The sequence below is a fragment of the Phyllostomus hastatus genome, unplaced genomic scaffold (genome assembly GCF_019186645.2).
Source record: "Phyllostomus hastatus isolate PE091 unplaced genomic scaffold, TTU_PhHast_1.1 phas_scaffold_39, whole genome shotgun sequence".
Taxonomy (NCBI): Eukaryota; Metazoa; Chordata; class Mammalia; order Chiroptera; family Phyllostomidae; genus Phyllostomus; species Phyllostomus hastatus.
Window position 1 is genome coordinate 17,969,791 of NW_025334028.1, and position 17,931 is coordinate 17,987,721.

General features: G+C 39.2%; 1 protein-coding gene and 1 pseudogene across 1 annotated transcript in view; both read right to left on the minus strand.

Moving 5' to 3' along the window:
• Positions 1 to 17,931, minus strand: part of HPGDS (hematopoietic prostaglandin D synthase) — a 94,645-nt gene that overhangs the window by 53,200 nt on the left and 23,514 nt on the right. The window lies entirely within an intron of this gene.
• Positions 11,367 to 14,364, minus strand: LOC123806735 (annotated as a pseudogene).

A 17,931-nucleotide genomic window follows, 5' to 3' on the forward strand; every position in this document is an offset into this window, starting at 1 on the left:
AGTAGCAGAATTATCTTGCTCTACCACTGTTTCTTGGGTGTGTCTTAAGCTTTGATTTTATATTTACAAACAATTATGGGGACAAGCATATTCACATCTTAGTGCATTAGTTGTCATTTATAGTAACCCAGAGATCCCTTTCGATTTTCCCTTTTTTGAGTTCAGACGTGACCCAAGTTGATTACCCTTTATTGAATACAAGTAGCCAAATTCAAGATGAGAGGTAACGATGAAGAAGAAAAGCATTACAGGCAGAGCAAAAGTTTGAATAAAGACACTGAAGAGCAAAGAAGACATTTAATATGTAAACCACCAGATGGGTTGGAAGTGAGGGGTGGAGACAGCTGTCTGAGAGGACCTGACCCACCAGTCTAAAAATGCTAGGGAGGTCATGCCCCAAGGCAGTGAGGAGTCACTGAAGGATTTTATGTAAGAAAGTGACAGGAGTATGCTTTTTATTTGTGATCAATCACAGTATGGACTAGAGAAATAAGAAAACTCATTCAAGGACACCAGGGCAATTGTAAAGGCTAAATAGAATTATAAAGCCTCTTCCATAATACCAGGTGTCTATGTGAATCTACCTGGTTCTAGAGTAACAGTATAAGCAAAATATTTGTTTCTTTTTTAATTGAGCAGTTTGATTCCAGCGAACATCCTCTTAAACAAAACCCCTAAATTATGCAGGCTCATGGAATAAAGGAATTGTATAGGTCATTGTGTACTTCTGCTTGAGAGGCTATTAGGTTCAGAGCTGAGATCAGATCCACCCCCCAGCTCTGCTGCCTTTCGGTTAGCTCCATTTTCAGGCTCCAGCTGCTCCCAGATTTCTCTTCTGGGTCACAATATCTGGGCAGGTGTCATCCGAAAGTTCTTTTTGCCCCCAAACCTTTTACTAGGTTTCCCAGAAGCCTAGCAAACACCACCTAGAATTTTACTGACCAAGTACAGGCTGAATAATTCTATTAGGTACCGTAAGGCACAGTGCCTACCTAGGTCATATAACACTTTTAGACACCCAAGAAATGGGTGTCTCAATTTCTTTTAAAGTCAGATGAAAATAAATGTCTAGGATAAACCTCCTTATAAAATAAGACCGCTCTGATAGTAGATTAAAAAATTATTTGATAAATAATTTGATAAAGTGGAATATTGATCATACATGTGCATTAAGTGCTATCACTGTTTTTGATTCTTACACTGTTTTATATTGGATGAAGACATAATCTAAGATAGTTTCTGCTCATCAGGACTGGTTTACCTCTTATTCTTGGTAGGGCTGTTTTCTAGTGCTCCCGAGTAGAGAATTAAAAAACATAATAGTAAAGCTTGCAGTTGAATAAATTGAACTCATGTGGTGAACTCAGATACACATTCTTTTAAATGAACTGTGAACTAACTAAAATTTCCTTCAAAAAGACATGTTTAGGGAATGAGTCTGAAAAAAGCCAAACCTACATGTGTTCTAAAACTACTCAGCCATTGGGATGACGGCAAAGTTGTGGAGACAGGTGGTGGCGCAACAATGTGAATTCACTGACACTGAACTGTACAATGAGAAGCAGCTAATGATTGATTGTATGCTACACATATTTTGTCACAATAAAAAAGTTTAAAAAAACAGTGCATCCTGAATAAAACCAAATTTGACAATTTTCTCCAACCTTAGCTTGAACTTTCATTGTATGTTGTTTGGTTTGAGTCTTGAGTGACATCTACACCAGTGGTCCATAAATCCCTGCCAAAATCTTTCTGAGTGTGTTTGGCTTTGTTTTGAAGGATAACATTTATTGGATACATAAAATATAACTCATGTCCTTACTGATTCATTAAAATAAGTAAATAAATACACAGTCCAAACAAAATGCACAGTTTGGATTAGAAGTCCTATCTTTAGCTCCAAGAAAATGCCTATTGTTTTTCTAGCATATGTGTTCAATACTTGTATTTGTATTTGCCAAACAATCACTCCTCCAGAGATAGCCTATGACTGCTTTTAATTGGAACATGTTGGGCTGCTTTATTTGATGTCCAAATCAGATGAAAAATATTTGTACAGAAAACTGGCTAATGGTTCACTATCCATCTTTGAGCCAAGGTGTGTACACAGCCCAAATTATGTTCAGTTTTAGTCTGTGGGGATCAATGCTCAACACAGAGTTACTGGTCCTGTGATCCAGGAGGCTGCTGTCAAATATCTCAAGTAGGAGTCTTAAGCCAAGTGGTTATGTATTTTCCATGCAAAACTGACTTAGGTTTATATCTGTCTTAAACTCAGGGTGTTGTTTTCCAAGATTTTTTTCATGATAGACATAAGCTCTTACGCAGTGAGTTTAGGTACACAGTAATAAAATTTTTGGTTTCATTTTGTTTTTATTTTAACAATTTTTTGTTATGGCCAATTTAATATAATTTCAACTGATTATAGGTATTTCTTATTAATTTAAGTGTATTTAGTTTTGCTCATATATAAAGTGATTACTATCCAATTAAATTCAAATGGTTTATTGCAAATTCTTCTTCAGTAATGCTTAAGGGTTTTTTCCCCCTTAAGAAAACCCTGTATTCTTCTCCAGTGTAGCTTATGACATACATATAATTAATGGCATATCATGCCGAATACCACCGCTGATGATGACTCTAGTTAACAGTTCAATCAGTTACTATGTAATGATGTCTGGTCAAATAGATTAATTTTTCAGAACATCATGTTTGACTTTCTGTTTTGAAAGAGTGGCTACATTTTATAGTTTGATTGCATTATTGTCCTTTATTTCCTGTTATTAATACTCATAGTTTACTTAATGTACTGGCACCAGTCATTTTATAAACACTAAATATGAATTAATTTATTCAATACTTACAACACTACCATAGGTTATATATTATTATTATCCTTATTTAGTAGTAAGGAAAATGAGGCGCAGAATTTCCCACATTTGTATAGCTAATAATTAAAAGAATTAGGATTTGAACCCAGGTGGTCTGTCTTCAAAAGCATTATTTTTAATTCCCAAACTATAGCACATCCTGATAAATCTACTACCTGTATCTATTTATCTTTTGTGTTCATCTCCTTGTACCCTATACTCATATATTATTGTACAAGACTCTTGGCTGTTTTGTTTTGCTTGTTTTGGGCCTTTATAGTATTTATTTTAGTTAATGAAAATTATATGGCAGAGGGTAGGAGAATGTTTCTGATTCAGTTGCTTTGCTCTGAGTTACTGGGTATTGGTCTCCTTGTCAGTTGTGACTAGCAATGAGTAGGGATTGCTAGGGCAACTTTGTCATATAGAAATCAGTTTCTGCAGCAATGCCATAGAATAAAAGATATCACAAATATATTTTAAAGCATTCCTATAGAATCATTGAGGGTCCATATAAAGATAATCTAGGTGAGCACTGTAATAATGGAAATAAAAGCTGAGGTCCAGCATTCCTCCTAATTTGACTCTGGTGGAACTTAGAGTTGGCAGCAGGCCCAAGAATGGGGGGTACATCTCCCGATTCCCTATTTAGTGCTCTTTCCCCTCTGCCCTCAAGAACTCATGATCTCACAGTGGGTGTCGGAAAATAAAAGAAACAGTAATAAAACTGGGAATGCGTTAAGAAGAGCACAGGATGGAAAATGGAATCTAAATGGAGAGGCCAGAAAATGCTTCTGAAAAGAGATGGTACAAAACCTTAGAGCTGACTGGGTAAAGAGAAGGGAAGAATGCCCCATGCAGTGAGAGCAGCATATTTAAAAGTCCCAGATCCTGGAGAGTAGAGTACCTGGTCAGAGACTGCAACTCGCTCAGGATGTCTGGGTAAGCTGGAACATGGGAAAGAAGAGGCTGGAGGTGGACAAGAGAGAAAAATCAGCACCTACTATGCCATACTGAAGAATTAAACTTAAGTAAACTTTTTTTGAATAACACTGGAGGATTTTATACAAAGAAGGGTTGTGATTAGATTTGCATTTTAGAACAAGTGCTCTGGCAGTTTGCACTGGACTCTGGAGTGGGGAGAGAGGACTGGAAAGACTGAGGGGAGGATGCAGAGACAAGAGGAAACTTGCAGTGTAATAGAGAAAACAAAGCAAAGTCTGGAGGTGGTAGGGAAACAGTGATGTTGTAAAAACACATGCCATAGGGGTGTGTTGCATGCCAGTAAGTCCAAAATGCAGAAGGAGGAGGCACTAGGAGATTCACAATGAGGCAGACATCCAGTTGATATAGGACAGGTTTTGTGGGTCCCATGCTAAGGAGACTATTCAAAAGTGAGACAGATATGTGACTGTCAATCATCCATGTAATAAACATCTAGTGAGCATGTACAAAGTGCCAGGTAGTGTGACAGGCTCTGGGAATTCAGAGACAAAGCAAAGCAGAGCCCACCCTTGCTTCCTGAGTGTTTATAGAGGAGATGAGGGACACGGAAGAGTTAATGAAAGCAAAGACCATAGGTGCTGTTATGCAACTGTGTCTAGAGCGTGCTGGGGCAATCAGTTCTCCCCGGGAAAAGTTCATTTGAGACAGTGCTCTGAAGTTATATTCTCAGTGTCCTTGAAAAAATAATTTGGATAAATGATAAAGTGCTAACTTGCTCAGAAGTTTTCTTTGGCATTTAACTCTAATGGCTAACATGTTCATTGGTGAGTTTATCTAAACCATTGTTTCATGAATAATAGTAGTAGCTAACATTTATTAATTGTTTATTGCATGTCAACTAATATTCTAAATATTTCAAGTGTATTTTCTCATTTGGTCCTCCAAATGACTCCAGAAAATTAGTACTATTACAATCTCTATTTTATTTACTTTATAGTTAATGTTATTTATTTTTCAATAAAACAATTATGATACAAAATCACTTTATATAAATTATGTTAATCAAGTTATTAAACACAAAATAGCACTTTGAATTTTTAGTCACAATAACTAGAATTCAAAGGCACTGAGGTATAATGCCTTACCTTCATGGAAGCAAAACTTTTCATGCTAATTTTCACATATAATCTATAAATTACACATGAGAGAATCGAAGCACAGAAAGAATAAGTGATTCATCCAAGGTCCCTGGTTAGAAGATGGCTGCTCTAAAATTCAGACATGCAGAGTTGACTCCAAGTCTCATATCTCCTTAGAGGAAACATATCACAATAAGTGCCAAGAGAAAAGATAATAAAATGCTTTTCACATCATCTGTTGTGTATGAATGTTGACTTCTATTATTTCCCTCTTTTTAAAAATTATCATGGAGTTAATTTTTTCAGAAGCTCATTATTGTCTTGGGTGGAAAAGCCCACCAGACCTCCCCCCTGCCCCCTTTTACACATGTGGACTGCCAGGCTTCTCAAGGAACTTCTTCCCCCAGGTCTGCAGGGAGACCTCAAAGGTCTCTCCTTTACAAAGATACTTAGTTTCTGTAAAGAACTAGTTGGTATAATACATATTTTGAATAATTGTTTTGGCTGAGAAATAATATAATGGAGAAAGTTATAATTCATTAAAGGAAAATTATCAAACACTTAACTTCTGTATGTCAGGCACTGTGCCAATCTCTAGAGATAAAAACAAATGAGAGATGATTTCTGCCACATGTTACAAAGAAATAATGTTTAAGGCCTTTATTTCTGTTTCCTCATAAAGAAAAACCACCCACAGAACATACAAAGGGCCTAAATCTTAGTGGGTGATATGGGAGGAATATCATATACTTGCAATAATATACTTAGCTTATACATTAAGATACAGCAATCACTTAGTTTGGTTTCTAAAGTAAAGGGCCATTTTTAGACCCTTGGAAATTTCTTTTTACTTTTATCATTAATTATCTGGGTAGTCCAGTGTTTTACTTTACAGAGTCACTCTTTTGCAGAACTAACACAATCTTTATGTCCTGGATCTACATATTTGGGTATATTTTAATTGACTGAGAATCATTGACATTTGTGTGTGTGTGTACACTTGCACCTAGTAAATTATCCTCTTGATTTCCTTAGTTGGTTGTGTTTGCTTTGCTCATTTTTAGCCTTTCAAAATACTTAATGACTAACCAAGAATGTTACCGCCCTCATTGTTGTCACATTAAACATGTTCAGTCCAGCCAACACCTCTTTTACTGGCTCCTTTATCTTGTATGCTTTAAAAAAATCAATTCTAGATACATTTCATCTTAGTATTATTATTTTATCTTATCTCTCCAACTCTGAGTCTTTCATCAAAATAGCTGTTCTTCTGGAGAAATGATGGAGATGCTTAGCAACACATTCAGTCTCTGAACACAGTGGTGGTCAAAAGCAGTGCAACCTCCCATCTCCAGCGGGCGGCCCCAAGGACGGAGCATCACGATGTGGAAAGAAGGGCCAACACTGCACTGCTGTGGGGGCAAATATGGGACACTTGTCCTTAATCTACTGACTTTAATCTCCTCAAAAGAAAAGAGTAGGAGAAAGAATAGGAAATTTTGTGAATGAATATAAAACATACCATACAGAAACAAAAAACAAATTACTAAATTTTCTGCTTAAAGTTTCATTCTTAGTCTGGACCACAGTACAATGGCTACAGCAGTGATGATCTTAAAGTGAAATTAATGTTCAACCAGTTAGAATGTACTGCATATCAGGCCTGCATAATCAGGCCTGATAATATTTTTTTTAGATTATCTTTGAACTTAAAAATATATGATCAATTGGTTTTTGTTTAAGATTATGAATTTAACAGAAATAATTTTGGATTGTGATTTTAAAAGCACAATTGAGGAAGCAATCTCATTGACATCTCATAACTGATGATAATTCCAATTTAACTGCCAATCTGACTTTTCAGGTTTGATAGAAATTGCCACTTAGATGATATTCGAGGATATAGAAAGAGGAAGCCCTCATGATCATTAAGTTAGATCGCTAGAGATCAATCTCCAGCCTCCAGTCTTGCTCCTTTACAATTAGATTAATCTTTCTAAATGACAATATAATCATGTTACTCTTTGCCTCAAACCTTCACTAACCCTTTATTGTCTACATAAAGGTAAGGCAGTTGATTACAGTAGTGGTCTCCAAAAAAATTAAGTACACAAATTTCCTCTCTATAAAATTATATGTGTATTGCCATAATTATCTAACATCTTAAAGAACAATTATCTCTTAGCATGGAACTTATTGCTAAACATCCTGGTTTAAATTCATGCCTCAGATGGCCTTCCTGATTGTCTGACTAACTGTATCAGACCACCTCCTCCTCTCATGTCTGATTAGATTATCATTTGCTTAACTTGGTTGTCAGAGAAGGGCAGGGGAAAAGTCAGCCTTGTGGTTTTCCTTTGTCTGTGCTTGCATTTTAGTATTTCCCACTTAGAGTTTCTTTGCAAGAATCTTTTCATGGATTGTCCACTTATAATTGTCTAAAATATGCTATAAAGTCCATCTGCTCACATCAGCAGGTCTACAATATACAGCTTGCAAGGACTCTGCAGTCAGTCCCTGATTAGACACTCAATCTTGACTTCTGTTTCTGGAAAGAGGGCCACTTGGTGTTAGAGAAATCCTTCCAAGTAGACACACCTAACAAGAGTGCATAAAATATTTTTCAGAAGGATTACTGATTAACGCTGGCAGAGGAATTAAGGAAACTTCATAGGCTAAAACCAACGGGAAAGTGGAAAGTGAGCACTAGGTTTTAATGGACCACCTGTGTGGTGAAGAGGCAAAGCTGGGGCCCTTACCAGGATGAAGGTTTAGACCTGAGACCTTGGCATAAAGTCTGGGCACTTAAATCACAGTGTTCTTAATATGTGAACTAAGGGGTAAAATTAACCATCATTTTAGAGAGAAATGCCTGCTACATTCTAGGACAATTGACAAAAAAGGAAAGTTCTAATAATCCGTAATCTCAAACCTGAACTCACATGGATTTGTTGACTGAAATTCACACTATCTTAGTACCCCCAACAATCCCCAATTAAAAAAAAAAAGACCAAAAATTTATTTTAAAGCAATCCTACAGGTAGAGCTCTCTGGAAAAAAAGCACATTAAACTTAGGTGTCAAAGGATTCTCACAGATAAATTCTCCAAGGAAAATCAGTTGAAAAAAAAAATTATTGAAGGCACATGAAAACAAGATACTGTGAGAGTCAACAGAATAACAAACAACTGTATTCACAACTTAAAAACTATAGATATTAAAATTGACAGCAAAGGAGACAATGCAATAAGTATGTTTAAAGATACAAAATAATTTATTGAAACTATAATTAAAGAACAAGTAATTATCAAAATTGAGAAAGAAAATCTGTAAAAAGTACCAAAATAAATATCAAAAAATGAAAAATATAATACTGACATTACAAATTCAATGTTTTGGCTAAATAGCAGGTTAGAAATGGCTGGGAAAGATCATTAGTAAACTGAAAGTTAACAGAGCTAAAGAAATGACCAAAATGTAAACTAGAGACTCGAGGATATGAAAAAAAATGTAGGTAATACAGGCTAGAGGTAGAAAACCCTACATACATATAATGGAAGTTTTGCTAAGAGAAAATATAGAGAATGGGAGAGAGAATTTAATTAAAAAATGGCTAATAAAAAAGAATAAAGTCTTTCTGTTTATGACATGTGAACCTAGAGGGTAGTAGTGTAAGTGAAATGAATCAGATGGAGAAAGATAAATGCCATATGATTTCACTTATATGTGGAATGTAAAAAGCAAAAAGAAACAAACAAAACAGAAACAAACTCATAGATACAGAGAACAAACTGATGGTTTCCAGATGGAAGGGGGGATGAGGGATGGATAAAAAAAGGGGGAAAAGATTAAGATGTGAAAATTGCCATCTTAAAAACAGTCACAAGTATCTAAAGCACAGCACAGGAAGTATAGTCAATAATATTGTAATAACTATGTGTGCAGCCAGGTGGACACTAGACTTACCAGGGCGATCACCTCACAAGGTATATAAACGTCTCATTACTATGTTGTACAACTGAAACAAATACAATATTTTATGTCGACTACAATGGAAAAATAAAAAAATTATTTAAAGTCAAAAGAAATACACTCTTTCTCACACTATAATGAAATTTCACAATACCAAAGGGAAGATCTTAGATGTAGGTATCTTAATATACAGATCAACTGAGTTCTCAACCGCCATAGTGAATGCCAGATGAGAGTGGAATGATATATAGCTGTCAGCAACCAAGTTAGTTATCTACCCTCAGATGGCATGTGGAAATGTGGGTGAATGTTTTTACTTCCACAATGATTAGAAGCATAACTGGCAAGTTACTTAGCTTCTCTATATCTGTTTCCTTACTGTTATGAGAATAATAATATTTATCACATGAGATTGTTGTGAAGACCACAACCTATGCTAAATACACAGAAAGCATTCATATTAGGCCATGACACAATAACGTAACTATTACAGAATCCTGGAGAGCTACTTCTGGGAGTCCAAAGGGGAGTTAAGACAGTGAAGAATTGCCTGACTCAAATTTTCAAGTCCACCATCAAAAAGCATTAAAAACCTATCCAACTTATTTTTGCACTATCACACTATTTTTCTCCATCTCACCTCATCATACCCCATCCTCTAGTCACTCCCTGAATTCTCTTTTTCATCTAGTAGATAGTTACAGAAAGCCATAGTAGGTGCCAGGAGCTATTTTTTTTTTCAATGTCTTATGATATATATTACTGAAGGCATATGTGGCAGACACAAGCTAGTCTCAGGCAGTCTCACTTTCTCTTCCAATTCATTTGGGGGGAGTTTACTTTTCTCAGCCTCTCTTGCAGTTGCAGTACAGCTACACAATTGGATTCTGGTTAATGGAATAGTAGAAATAATGCACACAACTTCCAGGTTGGCACAGGACATTCTGTGCTATCCTTTTCTTCCTTGCTCTCTTTATGAGCGTGGTAAATGCAAAGTACCCAGGGTTGGACTCCAAAGAGACCAGAAGCTCTGAATCAGCACCTCCAAAACACCTAGTCAGACTTTGACATAAGTAAGAAATGAATCACTATTGTGTTAGGTTATTGAAAAAATTATCTTGACCAATACAGCATGAAATTTTTCCTTTTTCATTTTATAAACTTAAAATAGAGCACAGTGCCTGGTTTATAGTAGATCTCTATAAGTACTTGTTAAAACAAAGAAAGAAGGAAGAGAGGGAGGGAGGGAAGAAATAATCTCCAAGTAAACTTACTCATTCCTTATTTTTGTTGGGAACCGCCCTGCCTGGTATCAGAAGCTTTAAACCCCCTCCAAGACTAAGGCTGAGGGAATGACCTTGGAACTGTAAGCCACCAAAGAGACAGGAGCGCTGCTACTGCTACTTCATTCACAACTGCCCTCAATACTTGATCAGTTAGCCAATGACGGGTAAGATTCCCCAAGGGGTGAATGATCTAAGACAGGCAGAATCATGTGGGAGGCCCCCAGGGAAGGACTTGGGGGGCTACAGCAAAAGGGGGTGATGGACCCTCACCCCTCAGCTTTGACAAAGCCTGAGTCCTCATTGTTTGAGAGAAAATCTCCTAATCTTTTGGCTGCCTTACTTCCCTTGCTCCACCTAAGCCTGAAACAATGACAGAGGGTGGTGCAGCCCTGTGCTGAAAAGGGCAGGTGCCCCAGGTAATCAGCCTAAGAAAGAATATGTAAAATCCTGTGACACCTGCTTTGTTTAGAATGCCCTCAATTGAATGAAAGGGTCCAAAGAAGAAGTAAGTTTGTTCCTTAAAGTTTTTTACAGCCTTTGACCTTGACTCAAAATAGGCCCTCAGACTTCCTTGTTACCTATTGTTTGATCCTTACTTCCCAGCAATGAGTAGTGAGCTTTACCTGAATTCTTATGTAAATGAGCCCAATAAAAACCTTCTCTGGTGGGAAAACGGGGCACTCTCCCTTAGGGGCGCTCTTCCCTAGGGAGGGTGGCAATGGTGCTCCCCACTAGAGAGAGTGGCCATCCCGTTTCTACTTCCCCACAGGGCCTGGTTGTCTTTGTGTATGTTTTTCTCACATGTTGACGAGCCATCCACAGTGTTCCGCAGTCACTGCAGTCAGTGATCACGTCATATTTTATATGAAGTAATTATTCTAACCCATCTACAATGTTTTAAATTTTAAGTCATGTTCCCCTCAACCTTTTCTTATGTAAATAAAACTCTTTCCTGCCTCTTACTTATTTGCATTTACTGACATTATAAGGATTGAAGTAAGATCCTTTACATTTTTTTTTTTGAAGGTCAACCATCAGGTGTATTGGGGAGAGGAGAAATGGGGCACGTTCAGGAGTGCTTTGACAGTTTGTTGCGGGTTCAGGAGGAGCAGGAAGTTCATGGGTTTTGTCCCACAAAGATGAACTCAGAGTCACTTAGATGTCCGGCCCCCCACCACCACCCCAAAAAACCGCCCTGGTGCCAGTGGCCTGCAGGGCCTGAAGGCTCAGCTCAGCATTCTGAGTGCCCCCATCTCGTGGCTGCTGCAGCTGAGGCTGCCACCAGCTGTGAATACTGGGCAGCCCAGAGGCCTGCAGGGCATACTGTAGTGTGGGGGGGCTCCACCCGCAGGGCCCCGCCCCCCTCAGTCGCCATGGATGAGAATAAGTCTACCAGGACATGATCTGCTTGGGTAGGAAAGGTGGCCAATCTCTCAAAGGAGAAGGGCCAAGAGCCTTTTCCTCAGTGGGCTTTTATTGGGTTCATTTGCACAAGAATACAGGTAAAGCCCATTAATCACTGTCAGGCAGTAAGGGTCAAATAATAGATAACAAAGAACTCTGAGAGCCTATTTTGAGTCAGGGTCAGATAGCTAAAGAGCTGTAAAACTTTGAGGAACAAACTTACTTCTTGCTTGAACCCTTATTTAATTGAGAGCATTCTAAACAAAGCAGGTTTCACAGGATTTTACATATTCTTTCCTAGGTCTGATTGCCCTAGGGAACCTGCCCTTTCCAGCACAGGGCTGCACCACCCTCTGTCATTGTTTCAGGCTTAAGTCAGGCAGGGGAAGCAAGGCAGCCAAAAGATTAGGAGACTTCTTATGGACAGAATGAGAACTCAGGCTATGTCAAAGCCAAGGGTTAAGGGTCCATCACCCCCTTTTGCTGTAGCCCCCCAAGTCCTTCTCTAGGGGCCTCCCACATGATTGTGCCTGTCTTAGGTCATTCCCCCCTTGGGGAATCTTACCCGTCATTGCTAACTGACCAAGCATTGGGGGCCAGTTATGGATGAACTAAAAGGAGCAGAAGCGGTGCTCCTGCCAGGGAGATAAGCTTTGTCTCCTTAGTGGCCTCTGGTCTGAAGGTTGCTCCCTCAGCCTTAGCCATGGAGGGTTACAGCTTCTGAAACCAGGCAGGGTGGTTTTCAAGACTGTAGGGCTTGGCTGAAGAGATTATTGGTGATGGGAGTTCCTGACTAGACACTGAAGAACATTGATGAGGTCCCTAAGGAATAGTCTTGGGTGCCAGGAGCAAGCACGTGAGAGCTGCTCTCAGGAGAGCTGGCCAGAGTAGTGGCCAACTGGCTCTGGGTGATGGGCCTGGGTCCAGCAGCTCCACTGTACCCCAGGGAGGCTGAATGGCAACTGAGTGTGCTGCAAGAAGGCATGGGCCTGGCACGGGGGTGAAAGTCATCCTCATCATCAGAGAGCCCTTCAAACAGGAAGCCACCTGACATGTCCCTGTATGAGCTGGAAGGAGTGCTCCTGGAAGAGGAGTTAGCCCCCCACCCCCACAGCTGCACGCTGTCTGCCACCTAGTGAGTGCAAAACCAGAACAATATCATTGACTAGGGTTGGGTACCAAGCATGTTGGGATCAGCGAAGACAGAGAAAAGGTCCTTGTCCTAGAGAACATGGAGAGTAATGGGGACACTGCTGAGGCCTGGGTGGCTGCAATGATCTGAACCACTCCTTATTGATGAGTATCTTGAAGATCACCTTTCTGTAGGAGGAGCTACTGTGCAAGGAGCGTGCCGCCCCCAGCACTCCTGCAGGGCAGCCACTTTGTCCACAGGTACTGGTTTTCTTACAGAACAGACCCAAGGGGGGTGTATGATATATATATACTAACACCCCCCACTAGGTTCGCTATGTCCGCCACCAGAGGAAAGACGTCTCTCAATGCCAGAGATTTGTGAAAAGGAAAAGAATTATTTACTTAAAAACTATGAGTAGTGACTTAATGTCTTCATTAAAATACGAAAGTCTTTTAGAATACCCACAGACACACACAGTCCTTCCTTATCCCTCTGCCCTAGTCTGGGGTACCTTCTCTCTCAGGAAAAGAAGTAGAAGTCTGTGATTTGGTCTCCCGGAACCATCAGCTGTGCTGCTGCCATGATATCCAGTTAATCCAAAGCCATGTGGCACCTATTCATGGCCCACCAGCAAGAGTCCTTTCACCCCTCTTCTTCCAGGCAAAGTCTCTCCTGCTTCCTAAGGTACATGGCAAAAGGGAGCACCCCAAAGACATTGGGTCCCCACTCTGCCAAAGGCACGTGGTTCTCTCTCACATGGTTGTCATGCCTGGGTTTAAATCCCTGCACGCCAATCTTCCTCTGCAGCCCCATTTCTGACTCCTCCTACAATCGGTTACACCTGCCAGCATTCCTGTATTCTTCCAGTTTTACTAGGCTGCCATAGCAAGTCTGGGCAGGTGTGGCCCCATGGCATGGAGCCAACCTTCTCCAAGCTCTCACACAGGCACTGTAACCAGGGGCAGTTGCCTCCCAGTTACATCTTGGGTGGAAGTCACTTCCATCCCCCTGACTTGAAGCATGGCCACAGCTATTTAACATATCTATGAAACCAGTTAAGGGTTATAGATATGTTAAATGACCACACCAGAGGTTAGCTGCAAAGCTGTTGCTATACAACACAGTTCCCAATGGGCCTGTTCCATGTGTCCCATCCCCCACCTTAGCCTTGTGTGTGGACGGGAGGATGTCCTGTATATTTTTTTAATATTTCCTGGACACCTTGAGTTCTACACCACTTCAAATCCCTTTTTAGGGCCCCCTCTTGGCTGCACCCTGTCACAGTTTCTGATCAATCATTTGCATAGAACATGGGCTGTGGACCTAGGTTGAATGCCATAGAAGTCAAGAGTCTGGTCTTCCTTTAGCTTACGGCCACAGAAGATCAGATCAATCAGCTCAGGGTTCGGAAATGACTCCTGGAGTATGCCAGCAATGGTCTGCTTCAGAAATGAAGTACTCTATCCTCACCCACCTGCTTCGGATGAGTATTCTCCCAGCTCTGTCTCTGGCAACCAACGGAAGAACAGACTGTAGGGCAAGTGGCTGGTCAGCCAGTTTCACCACCAAGTACGGATCTGAGACAGACATCCGCTCTGTTTCATGGTTTCTCTTTCTCCCTGTCCTGCAGCAGGAAGATCATTTACATTTCAAAGGAAAAATTCAGAACTTTTCCTCAACCATTTCCTTTTCCAAAAAGGAAAACCATATTAAGCATTTCACCTGTGGAGTTAAAGTGGAAATTATGCAATAATTGAATGGAGACTGTGGATGAGTATCTTAGACTAGTCCTGGGGACGCTGCAGATAACACAAGCCCAGGGGTGGAAAGGAGAGGAGTCCAAGAGGAGCTGTTGGAGTGGCTCCCCTTCTGGCTTTGCCCTCACCCATCACTTGCCATAGATTCTGTGCTGAAGTAGTACTGGGAGGATAGGTATGAAGAGTTAGCTAGTGGAAGGCAGGAGTGGGTACTGAGGGGGAGAGGAGGAAGAGATGTCTCAAGATCAGCAGCTGGAAGGAAATGAGAATCTCTGCTCAGCACTGCATAACAGGTTTTCCTGGGTAAGCACAATTTGTTCATTAAGCTTAGATACTTTATAGACTATCATATGTCTTAACACTAATACACATGATTAGACGTTCTTTTTAATTTTTACAATTAAAATTATTCTGAAGACTTTAAGAAAGGGAGAATAAACCAAGCCCTTCAGTTGACATTAGCTACATTTGAAAAACACACGTGTGTGGTTTTTTACTGTTATTTTTCTTATACTTCTCCAAGATTTTTTTTAAATAAGCACTGTTATAAGTGCATTGGAGCATCCAATGAGATAGTTATAAGACTATTTTTTGAACATATGGCAAAATAAATATGTAAAAGTATTTGGAAATGAATTTTTCCAATGATGAACATTCTTACCAATGCTTGGATAAGCACAAAAGAAACTTTTATAGCTCTCTGGTGGTGCTTTGATTTAAGACAAGAAAACACTGGTAATCATTTTTCCCTCCAGTACACTATTTATAAAATTTTCTCTTTTCTATGAAGGAAAACATTTTTACAAGACTACAGCTTTAACTCAAGAAATACCTACTTTTATACATCATGCCACACAAATCAATATATGTTCTGATTTTTTAAAGTGCTGTCATTTTTAATCTTTATAATTTTCTTTGACACTCCTGACAAAACTTTTTAATACACAGGTCCTGAAACATTTTATAAACTATGTGTTTATAAATTTCATACTGTCTCTTTCAAATAAAAACCTCAGACTGAGTTTATAAGGAGACTATGCACTTGCTACTGCATTTCAGAACACGTGGAGATGGTTTTCTGTTAATTCTCCCAGGAACCCCAGTTTTAGAATCATGAGTATAGATGACAGACTTCAAGACTGACCATTGAAGAATGGACTTACTTGAAGCGAGATAATACAAGAACTGGGAAAGAATTGAATTAGAATAGTGGCTTTCAGTCTCTAGTCCATAAGACCATTGGAGGTTTTAAAACTGAGAAGTTTATATGCACATTAACCACTAACATTATTTAGAATAAATAATGTCTTGCAAACATATGTATTAATAATTCTCAAATTTATGTAGATGCCCTTAAAAGTAATAAAATATCAAAGTACTGATAAATTCATGGTGGCTGTTGCCACTAGTTGTTCCCCATCAGTTACCTTCAAGCAGAATGTGCGCTAATTAGTTCCATTACTAGAGCACTACCAGAGGAGGAGTTGGTCTGACTTAGAACAGAAATGTCCTGTGATGTCCAGAAATTTCAATTTTAACTGAAGCAAATAGTTTCCACTAGATATTCTCCTTTTTTCAGTGAGAGTTGTCATCATTTCCTTATAAAGATCAATATATCTTGGTTATAGCTGCCAAGTAAGTTCTCAGTCAAGTTATAGGTTGTTGGTTTTGTTGACTGGAGGCCCAGTGGTCCATGGATACCCTTCCCTGATGGCGATTCTCTGTATGACTCAGATTCCAAAAAAGTCTTGCTTCAGTCTCTGTTGTAGGCTCCATCAGCCTGTTGGAATACCCAGGTGCTTCAGTTTGTACTGACACCCTTGCTGGTATATGCTTGAACTGTAATTGAAAGGACTTGAAACCCCTGCATACGGGCTTTCCTGCAAGACCTAATCTGTGTTATTAACTACTATAGTTGAGGTAGGTTTTCTCTGGAGGATGGGTTTATTGCCGTCCCTGGATCTACTGTTCTGGACAGTCCAGGGCCACACAGTATCATAAAAGTTTAAGAATGAATAGCAAATGGAAATGTTCTCTGAAGGCTAATACAGTTCTTCATTTAGAAAATAGTCAAAAGAGTCCCCCTTCCCTTCTGAAGAGGTCCAAATTGTTTTCTTTTGTTTTAATTGCATTCTGCTTTAATTGACTTAAATATGCATCTCGAATATGTTGAATTGTGGTAGGTTTTTTCCAGAGAGAAAGTTGATAGAACAGGTTGTTTTAAATTTTCAACTATCAATACCAGTGGTCTGCAAACCAAGGCATACCAAGGCTTTTCATGGGGAATGTGTACATGAAATGTTTTAAGGGAATTAACTTCCTTATTCTCAGCTTTCATATGTACTTTTTCTTGAAACTGATCTGTCTGGAAATGACTGTTTTCAAGGAGTCATGCCAATTTTCCTCTCCCATCTTCCCTTTCACTGCATAAAAAGTGAGGTGAACAGTTCAGCCATTCTGAATTTTACTACGTACATTGTATCAGGGTGTAAAAATCCCTGAAAGTGCCAAATACAGGAAAAGCCCAACATTTGCTATCAGTGAAGCCCCATTTAAGCAAAGCACCATAAATCCACAACATTTCCCTATCTTAGACATGTTTCTGTGAATGGTGTTAGCAATGGAGTGTTTTGATCCTTTTTGGAATGTTCTGAATTTAGATATATTGTAGAATAGGAGTAGCAAGAGTGATGACCAGTTTTGTTTAATGATCATTTCTTTTCCCCTCCCTTAATTATAGGCAACAAATATTTCATATATGGAAGAATACAATAAGAGCAAAGCAAAGACAGCATCAGTAATGTATACAAAAGTGACAGCACTTTATTTCAGAATCAGCAAATTCAGTTTCTTGAACTCTTCTCCAATGATCCTGTGCTTCACCCTTTCTTAGCCCTTAACTTCTAGGATCATGAACTAGACCTTGTCATTTCCAATAACTGCAGGTCTCCACAGTCTCCCACCTCCACAGATATCTACTGACCAATAAATGTAACCATATACTCTGCTTTCCCACTTGTCATGCTATGGCAGAAAGCCAATTCCTCTGCTTGGATGAATATCCATCCTTTCTCTCCCTACACAGGCACTAAGAATAGCAATTCCACCCCTTTGTACATAGTCAATTTTTTTTTTTTACTCTCTACCATGTACTTCTGTATCCTATCAGTACCCAAACCTGGTCGTATATTTTTCTGTCTTAAAACTACCTGCTTTTAAGATGGCAGCATAGGCAAACACAGCTCACCTCCTCGCAGAACCACATCAAAATTACAACTAAATTATAAGACAACCATCACTCAGAACCATCAGAAGTCTAGTTAAATGGAAGTATGATAACTACAGAATTAAAGTAATCACATCTATCCAGTCTGGTAGGAGGAGCAGAGATACAGAACAGGGTGGTCCCACACCCATGTGTGGT